The following is a 7,077-nucleotide window of genomic DNA, read 5'->3' on the forward strand; positions in this document are numbered from 1 at the left end:
GTGTTTACAAAACACTACAGACACTTATTTTCATGCTTTATGGTTATGTACTCCGGTTATGTGTTTCTGGACTAAAGTCTTAGAAAAACTTTCCGCTGTCTTGGACTGTAGGATACCGTTCTCTCCAAACTTGTGTTTGCTAGGTGACTTAACAACAATTGACTTACCACATAAACAATTTCAATCTATACTTGTAGCCCTTACTATCGCAAAAAAAACAATTCTTGTTAACTGGAAAAATAAACAAACTTTGAATATCGACCAATGGTCTAACCTCCTCATAAATCATATTTTAATGGAAAAAATATCTGCCTCAAATAAAAACTAAATGTCAAAATTTAAAGAAACATGGTCTACGTATATAGAATTTTTTAACCTAAACTTGGATTTTAATTCTGCCTGTTAGCGAGAGCCACAGCAGCGTTATAACTGGCATTGATGTTTCTATATTAGGCAATTTGTAACTAATGGTTGTGTTTCCATAGTCAGGAACCCGGCTGCTGCCAGCGGGATCGAGCGGATTCACCTCCGATGGGCACCAGGGGTTGATATTCGGATTCACGGCATGCCAGTGGGTTAATTCTGTGGGTGCTGTCCCCCCTGGCGGGGAGTGGGCGGGTCTGCCCCTCTGTTGGCTGCTGGGTGGCGGCTGCGTCTTGGCCGTTCCCTGGGTCTCTTGGGGGGTGCTGCGTTGCGGGGCTTTCCCTGGTGTCGGGGGCGGCGCCGTTCCGGCGCGGTCCGTCGCTCTGGGCCCGGCGACGCGGTTCGGGGCCTGTGGGCCGCCGGGGTGCCCGGTGGTTCCCTCTCCCCTCCCCCTTCCTCCCCCTTGCTGCCTCTCCCTCCTCGCCTCTCCCCGCCCGTCCTCCGCCTCCCTGTCCCCTCTCCCTCGTCGCCCTTCCTCCTCCTCTCCCCCTCTCCTTGCGTCCCTGCCGCTGCCCCCTGCCCTTCTTGTCGTCCCCTTCCCTCCTCCCTTCCCCTTCCCCGGTACGCCTTCCTTCCCCTCCCCTGGGCCGGGGGCTCCATCCATGGCCCGGGTCTCGGTGCTATGGGGGCCGGCGGGGGTGGCTGGGGTTTGGTGTCGTGCCCGCCCCGCTCAGGTGGGCGTCCTGACACCTCGGGCGGGACCCAGTATCCGGGGGGCGAGCCCTATCGCCCCGCCGGACGGGTCCCATATGCCCGCCGGGGTCCTGGTGGGGTGGGTGGGGGCTTGGTGGGCCGGTGCGCCTCCTGCCCCCGCCCGGTTGGGGGGGGCCCCGCTGGTCACACCTCTTAACTCACTACACTAGGTTTGCACAATACACTTTTATAGACATATAGGGCACATAACACACTTTGGGGGGTGGGGTAGGGTGGAAACACCGTCTTCACCCTACAACTCCCCTCCAATTTTAATACACCACACAACTTGTGGGTGGGGGGGGGGCTTGTGGGGGTGCCATCGGTTGGGGGCCGCAGTATAGAGCAGTGCTGCGGTCCCCTGTCCGTGTCGCCACCCGCCCCCCCCCCCGCCCTATCTATTTTTTTTAATGCACCACATACACTCAGCAACATGCTTGGGTGGCGGGTGGATCGGAGCGTGGGAATATCATTTCCATCGGCTCCGGTTCACCTGCTCCTAATTTTAATGCACCACACACACACACTTGTATATACACTGGGTGGGGTCACATTCACGGTTTAGGGGTAGAGTTCGCCAGTCCGCGAGCTGGCGGACTCAGTAACAGGGGTTAATTTTCACAAAGAACGCTGGGGTGACGACCGGGGCCTTCCCCCGCTGGGCCTGGGGTTCGGGGGTGTCGGCCGCCCTCCGGTGCCCCCATCTCCCCCTTCTGCCCCCGGTGTTCCGTCCTTCCACACGGCGGGGGGTGGGGTGGGCGCGGCTGCCCTCTCCGCTCCGCTGTCCGGCCCCTCTTCGGCGCCGGTGCCTGGGTGCGGGTGGTCCCCGGGGGCTGGGGGTCGGGGGTTGGGGGGCTGCCGGTTGGTCGGGGTGGGGTCGGGGGGGGGGCGGCTTTGTTGGGGGGGGGGGCGGGGCGGTGGTGGGGGTTGCGGGGTGGGGGGTGCTGGGGGTGGGGGGTGTCTGGGGGATTGGGGGCGGCTGGGGCTGGGTTGGGGTGGGTGGCGGGGTGGATGGGGGGCGGGGGGTTGTGGGGGGGGCGGGGGTTGGGGGCCGGTGGGGTGCCTGGTGGGCCTGCAGTGCCCCGTCCTGCTGCGTTGGGCCGGGGGCGCGGGCCGTGTTGGGGCGGGGGGCGCTCCTGCTCCTGGGTTTGCTCTCCGGCCGGTGGCCCTGGTGGGGCCCGGGGGTCGTCCTTTGGCGCTGCCGCGGCCTGGGGGGCCCTGAGGTGTTGCGCTTGCTCTGTTCCGGCGGGGGTCGACGGCTCCCCTCTTTGGTGGAGATTTTCATGCATGCCAGATCCACCACACCAGCATCTACCGAAACTCAGACACAATCTGTTTCCTCCTCAGGTTATTGAATCGGTGGAGGCTGGTGTCTCGGATCTCACGCGGCTTCGTCTGTCCTTCCTTCCTTTTCTCGGTCTCTCCGTTGGTCTCTTGAGGCCTCCCTGATTTTATGTTTTTTGGATTTGTTGGGGTCTGGATGTTTCTTGGGCTGGGGAGGAGTTCTGGTGGGGGGTGTCTGGTCGGTGCTGGATTTCACCTTCCTTGGTTTTCTTCGGTCCCCTCGGGTCTCCTGGTGTTCGATTTAGGTGAACGGTATGAGATTTTTTTTTTCTAATAGGTTTTCTGGTGAGCTAACAAACACACGCACGCACGCACGCACGCACGCACACACACATACTCACCCACACACACAAAAAAAAAAATGTATGTATGTATGTATGTATATATGTATATATGTATGTATATATGTGTATATATATATATATATATATATATATTTAAAAAAAAAAAAAAAAAAAAAAAAAGAGCAATGATGATGACATTTCCGAATGAACAATACTGAGCTCTTGAAAAAAAAGAAAAAAAAAAAAAAAAAAAGATTGACTGTAAAGTGAAAACACGGCCATTAAAAAAAGAATACAACATTTCTGTTTGAGCCGGACATAAATCCACAATGGGCTGAAGGGCTTGAATTTTGTGAGACTTTGGTGACAATCAGAAAAGGGGTTCTACCGTACTTTGTTCTTGATGTGCAAAATCCAACTGATCACAACATTGAGTTATTAGGAAGAACTGTTCGTAGGCACAGTACAGCATATCCAAGCTGTTTATCCAACTTCGATTTTGGAAAACTTTCCCCCAGTCTTGGTGAGTCAAGTAAACGCAGAGGTTGAATAAGTAACTGAATGCTCATGTGATCCACCAATCGACTTAAGTCATCGAAACCAGAGAGAGAAGTGGTGCAGAAAATGCTTTGTGAAGAGCGTTCCTCTTTTTCCAAATCAGATGATGACATTGGACAAATTGAGAGATTAAAGTTGAACATCTCGTTGAAAGATATGGACCCAGTTGCACGCACTTACCTGTCAGTACCAAAGCCTCTATATAAAGAAATAAAAAAATACCTGCACAACCTCATTGCACAAGGTTGGGTGACAAAATCTAACTCGCCTTATGCCTCACCAATTGTCTGTTAGAAAAAAAGATGGAAGCTTGCGTCTTTGTATTGATTACAGAGCACTAAACAAGAAGACACACCCTGACAGTGTTAAGTTATTAACATTGTTTTTCAGTTTTAAATTATATTTTAGCCGTTTATAATTTAGTTAACTCAGTATGGCTAAATGAATAGCATTTTTTTGTGTCTCACACTCCTGAGAAAATAAGGGAGTGTATGGGTCTGGTATCTGTCTCTTCCGAAGGAGACGGGCCGATGTGTGATTGTTTCTCTCTAATCTGATTTATAGCTATGGGAACTTGCTGAACTTGCAGAAGGGAGGAGAGAGGGATTTTCTTGTATTCATTTAGTTGTAACCAGGTGTGTTGTGGGCTGACCTTTTTATGAACCCTCTTTGTGAATAAATAACGATGTGAGCCAAGAGGAAGGAGCCACATTTGAACAGATGATCGCTTGGATGGTCTGTCTGATGTGGACCAGAAGCTTCTGGTAATTAAAACCTTTGCAAAGGAACTCCTTCAACAGAATCTCACCATTCAGTTAATTGAACACGCAAAGAGTACAATACTTAATATAGTCTACTCTAACAAATGGTGACCGCCGACGCTGAATTATAACGAATGGTCTCCTCCGTTGAACCAAACGGAAGGTGTTATTCTGACGTGGAACAAGCTGCGGCGTTCAAGGACGGGCGGAACTTCTAGGCCTAAATAGATAAAGTACGGTAAGTGGAGATCTTTATCCACGTAGAAGAAGTTTTGTCTGTCTGGTCCGCTGCAGCTGGTTTTTTCGTCTTCCAAATTATCTAAATTTTAAAAGAGATCTGTGTGAACGAGTTGTAGTTTTGATGTCGTTCTATTGTGAGTTGTGATAATTCCGACGATATTGAACTAAACACGTCGTGGAGTGGTGCATTTGAAGGTGACGTAATGCAGACTCGAAGTGATGAAGCTTTTTTGTACAGGAAGAAATAGCGGTTAATTTTTTGATTTGTTTTGTTTTTCGTCAACGCTATGAAGAATCCTTAGACCATAATATATAAAAGGGTTTGCCGGATGACGTAACAAGTCCTTGGTTACTAAGGATCGCGAAGATTATGGTACGCGCTTCTGTTTTTTAAGCAGTTTTGGCCGGATTTGAGGACAAGTAACATAATTGTTCATGGCTCTTGGTGTGAAAGTTCTCTGCACGTAATATGTCTTTTATTTGAAAAAGCGCCTGTTTGAAATTGAACAGAAAGGGGTCCAGGTTGATTACAGCGATGATTGGATTTTTGTATCACTGTATTTGCAATCGAGAGATTACGTGAAAGATTTTATTTGGAGTTATGGCGTTCCTACTTTTGTAGTTTTGGGGTCAGGATTTCCGTATGAATACCTTTTGTTCTACGGTTAAATTCGATGGTACGTGACATTTTATTTTGAAAATGAGCGCCTTGCAGAAATTTTGCAATGTATGGAGAACAGTTTAGCTCAGCGGGATTGGGTAACCGCTGTGTATAAACGAGAGGTCACGTAATTCTTATGTCTGTCTATGTGTGGCCATATGTGTTAACATATTGAACTATTAATGCTAAAAGTGAGACGTCACTGTATTAAAACCGAATGTATACATCAAAAACTATAAACAAAATGGAGGCGATTTCGACCCGGATACAGAATGGTTTGTCCTGAATGCGCTTCCGGTTCAGCGAAAAATAAAAGCGTCGATGAACAATGAAAAAACTATGGATCGATTGTATACAAAGCTTTCGCTGGACAAAATGGTATGTCAGACTTTTGTTTTTGTTTTTGTTGGTAATGGAAAAAGGCTGAATTTGATGCTAAAATGACTCCAGTATTTTTGGAGCTGTTTACGGGTGCTTTGTTTAAAGTTAACCCGTTTATTGAAATTACCGTACGAAGCTGCGGTTTAAATGCTATAAGATTTGTAGACAACGAATTGAAGGAATAACACCGTTTATTTGATTTTTTTTATAATGACTGAAGAGTGTGCGTATGCATTTGAGTGTGTGACCTAGCTTCTAAAAAAAAGGTGGGGGTTTGTAAGTGAGAAGTGTGCATATGGGGATTTTGTTTGTTTTTCTTTAATATTTTAACTAAGTTTGGTGTTGTTTTGTGTGAGATGATACTGTTGTGATAGTGGCGTTTGTTTTATTAATGGGAATATGATAAAATAGGTTTTGCGATTTATAATGTTAAGATTCCTCCCCCCCCCCCCCCTTCCCCCGTTTCTAGGTTAGAAAAAAAGGTGGGGGCTGAGCTGTGCGCTGTGAGCATAGTGTGTCTTCGTAATGGGACTCTTTTTTTGTCAAAATGGTAAGAGAGGAATGATAAACAATATAAAATAAGTAATAGTATTTGACTGAGCTAATAAATCTTTACACTTTAATGATTGATGACGATGGTTAATTTGTTAACTTTCCCTTTTCGGGACAAATGAATAAAGAGTAATGATAAAATAATGGCATTTTGTTTGAGAGTTGATATAATTATGCCTACATCTTTATAGCTGTGGCTGGAAGTAAGATAGTTGAGTTATGAATGTTTTTGAAATTGACATGTTGATAATGATTTTTAATATTTGTTTTTTCTCTGAGTGTGTCATTTCAGAAACTGATGTTTGAGTTCCCAGGCAGATGAGGGTTTGATGGCCTTCACTGATTACAAACTGCGAGCGGGATGCGCCCCAGCTGCTGATACGTTGTATGGCTAGTAGCTATTTGAAGGGGTATTGAAAAAAAAAGAGGAATGAATAAAGAGGCTGTGTTTTTTACGAAACATTTTTGAGAAAGCAGGGAGTGAACTGTCTTGCTATGATCCCATATCCTCAGTCTGGCATTTTTAAAGCATTGTATCAATGAATGTGCATTTTTTTGATCAGGTGAGCTCTCAGAAAGACTGTGTGTCATCGGATCCACATTGCAGACTGCGTCTGAATGGATGTGGCAGAGATCAAAGGTCAAAAGCCGCAGAGCAACAGTCTTCTCGTCCTGTGCCTAAGAAAAACATGATGTTCAAATTCCTCGATGCCCAGTGACTGTGTATACGCCTCATTCTAGTGACTTCTCCCCTATGGCTGTTTTGCATCCAGAGGAAATCTAAATGCCTGCTCTGAACATTGCTGCCACAACAGCCGCCATGCTGGCCAGGACTGAACATTGACAACAGCTGCCGTCCTGCCTTTTGCTGGGGGTCTGGACAAAGAAAGTTGGTGGTCGGAATGAGATGTGATCCATTCAGTAAAATGCTACATAGTGATATGCAAGGCATTTTTAATGTGTTGAGTGGGGAACTGTGATCTATAGCAAGATATTTCAGGAAATTGAAAACGACATATGTAAATTTGAAATGAGGGATTGAGAAAATTTATTTCAATCTATAGCCTACTAAATTTTTGCCTATATTTTTGGGAGAATCAGTTTCTGAATTGGTACAATGGGAATTTTATTAATATGTTATGATATGATATATTTTTATTTTCCCCATGAGGAACTTTTT

The 7,077-nt window shown here is 46.7% G+C and overlaps 1 long non-coding RNA gene across 1 annotated transcript; it reads left to right on the plus strand.

Annotated features, from left to right (window-relative positions):
* The first annotated feature begins 510 nt into the window (after positions 1-510).
* LOC147178039 (uncharacterized) lies at positions 511-2,788 on the plus strand. Its single transcript, XR_015094450.1, has 2 exons — positions 511-571; positions 2,464-2,788. It is a non-coding gene; the product is annotated as an uncharacterized LOC147178039 (long non-coding RNA).
* The last annotated feature ends 4,289 nt before the right edge of the window (positions 2,789-7,077 follow it).

This window comes from Leptonotus elevatus, chromosome 3 (genome assembly GCF_054856555.1).
Source record: "Leptonotus elevatus isolate MCC_2025b chromosome 3, RoL_Lele_1.0, whole genome shotgun sequence".
NCBI lineage: Eukaryota > Metazoa > Chordata > Actinopteri > Syngnathiformes > Syngnathidae > Leptonotus > Leptonotus elevatus.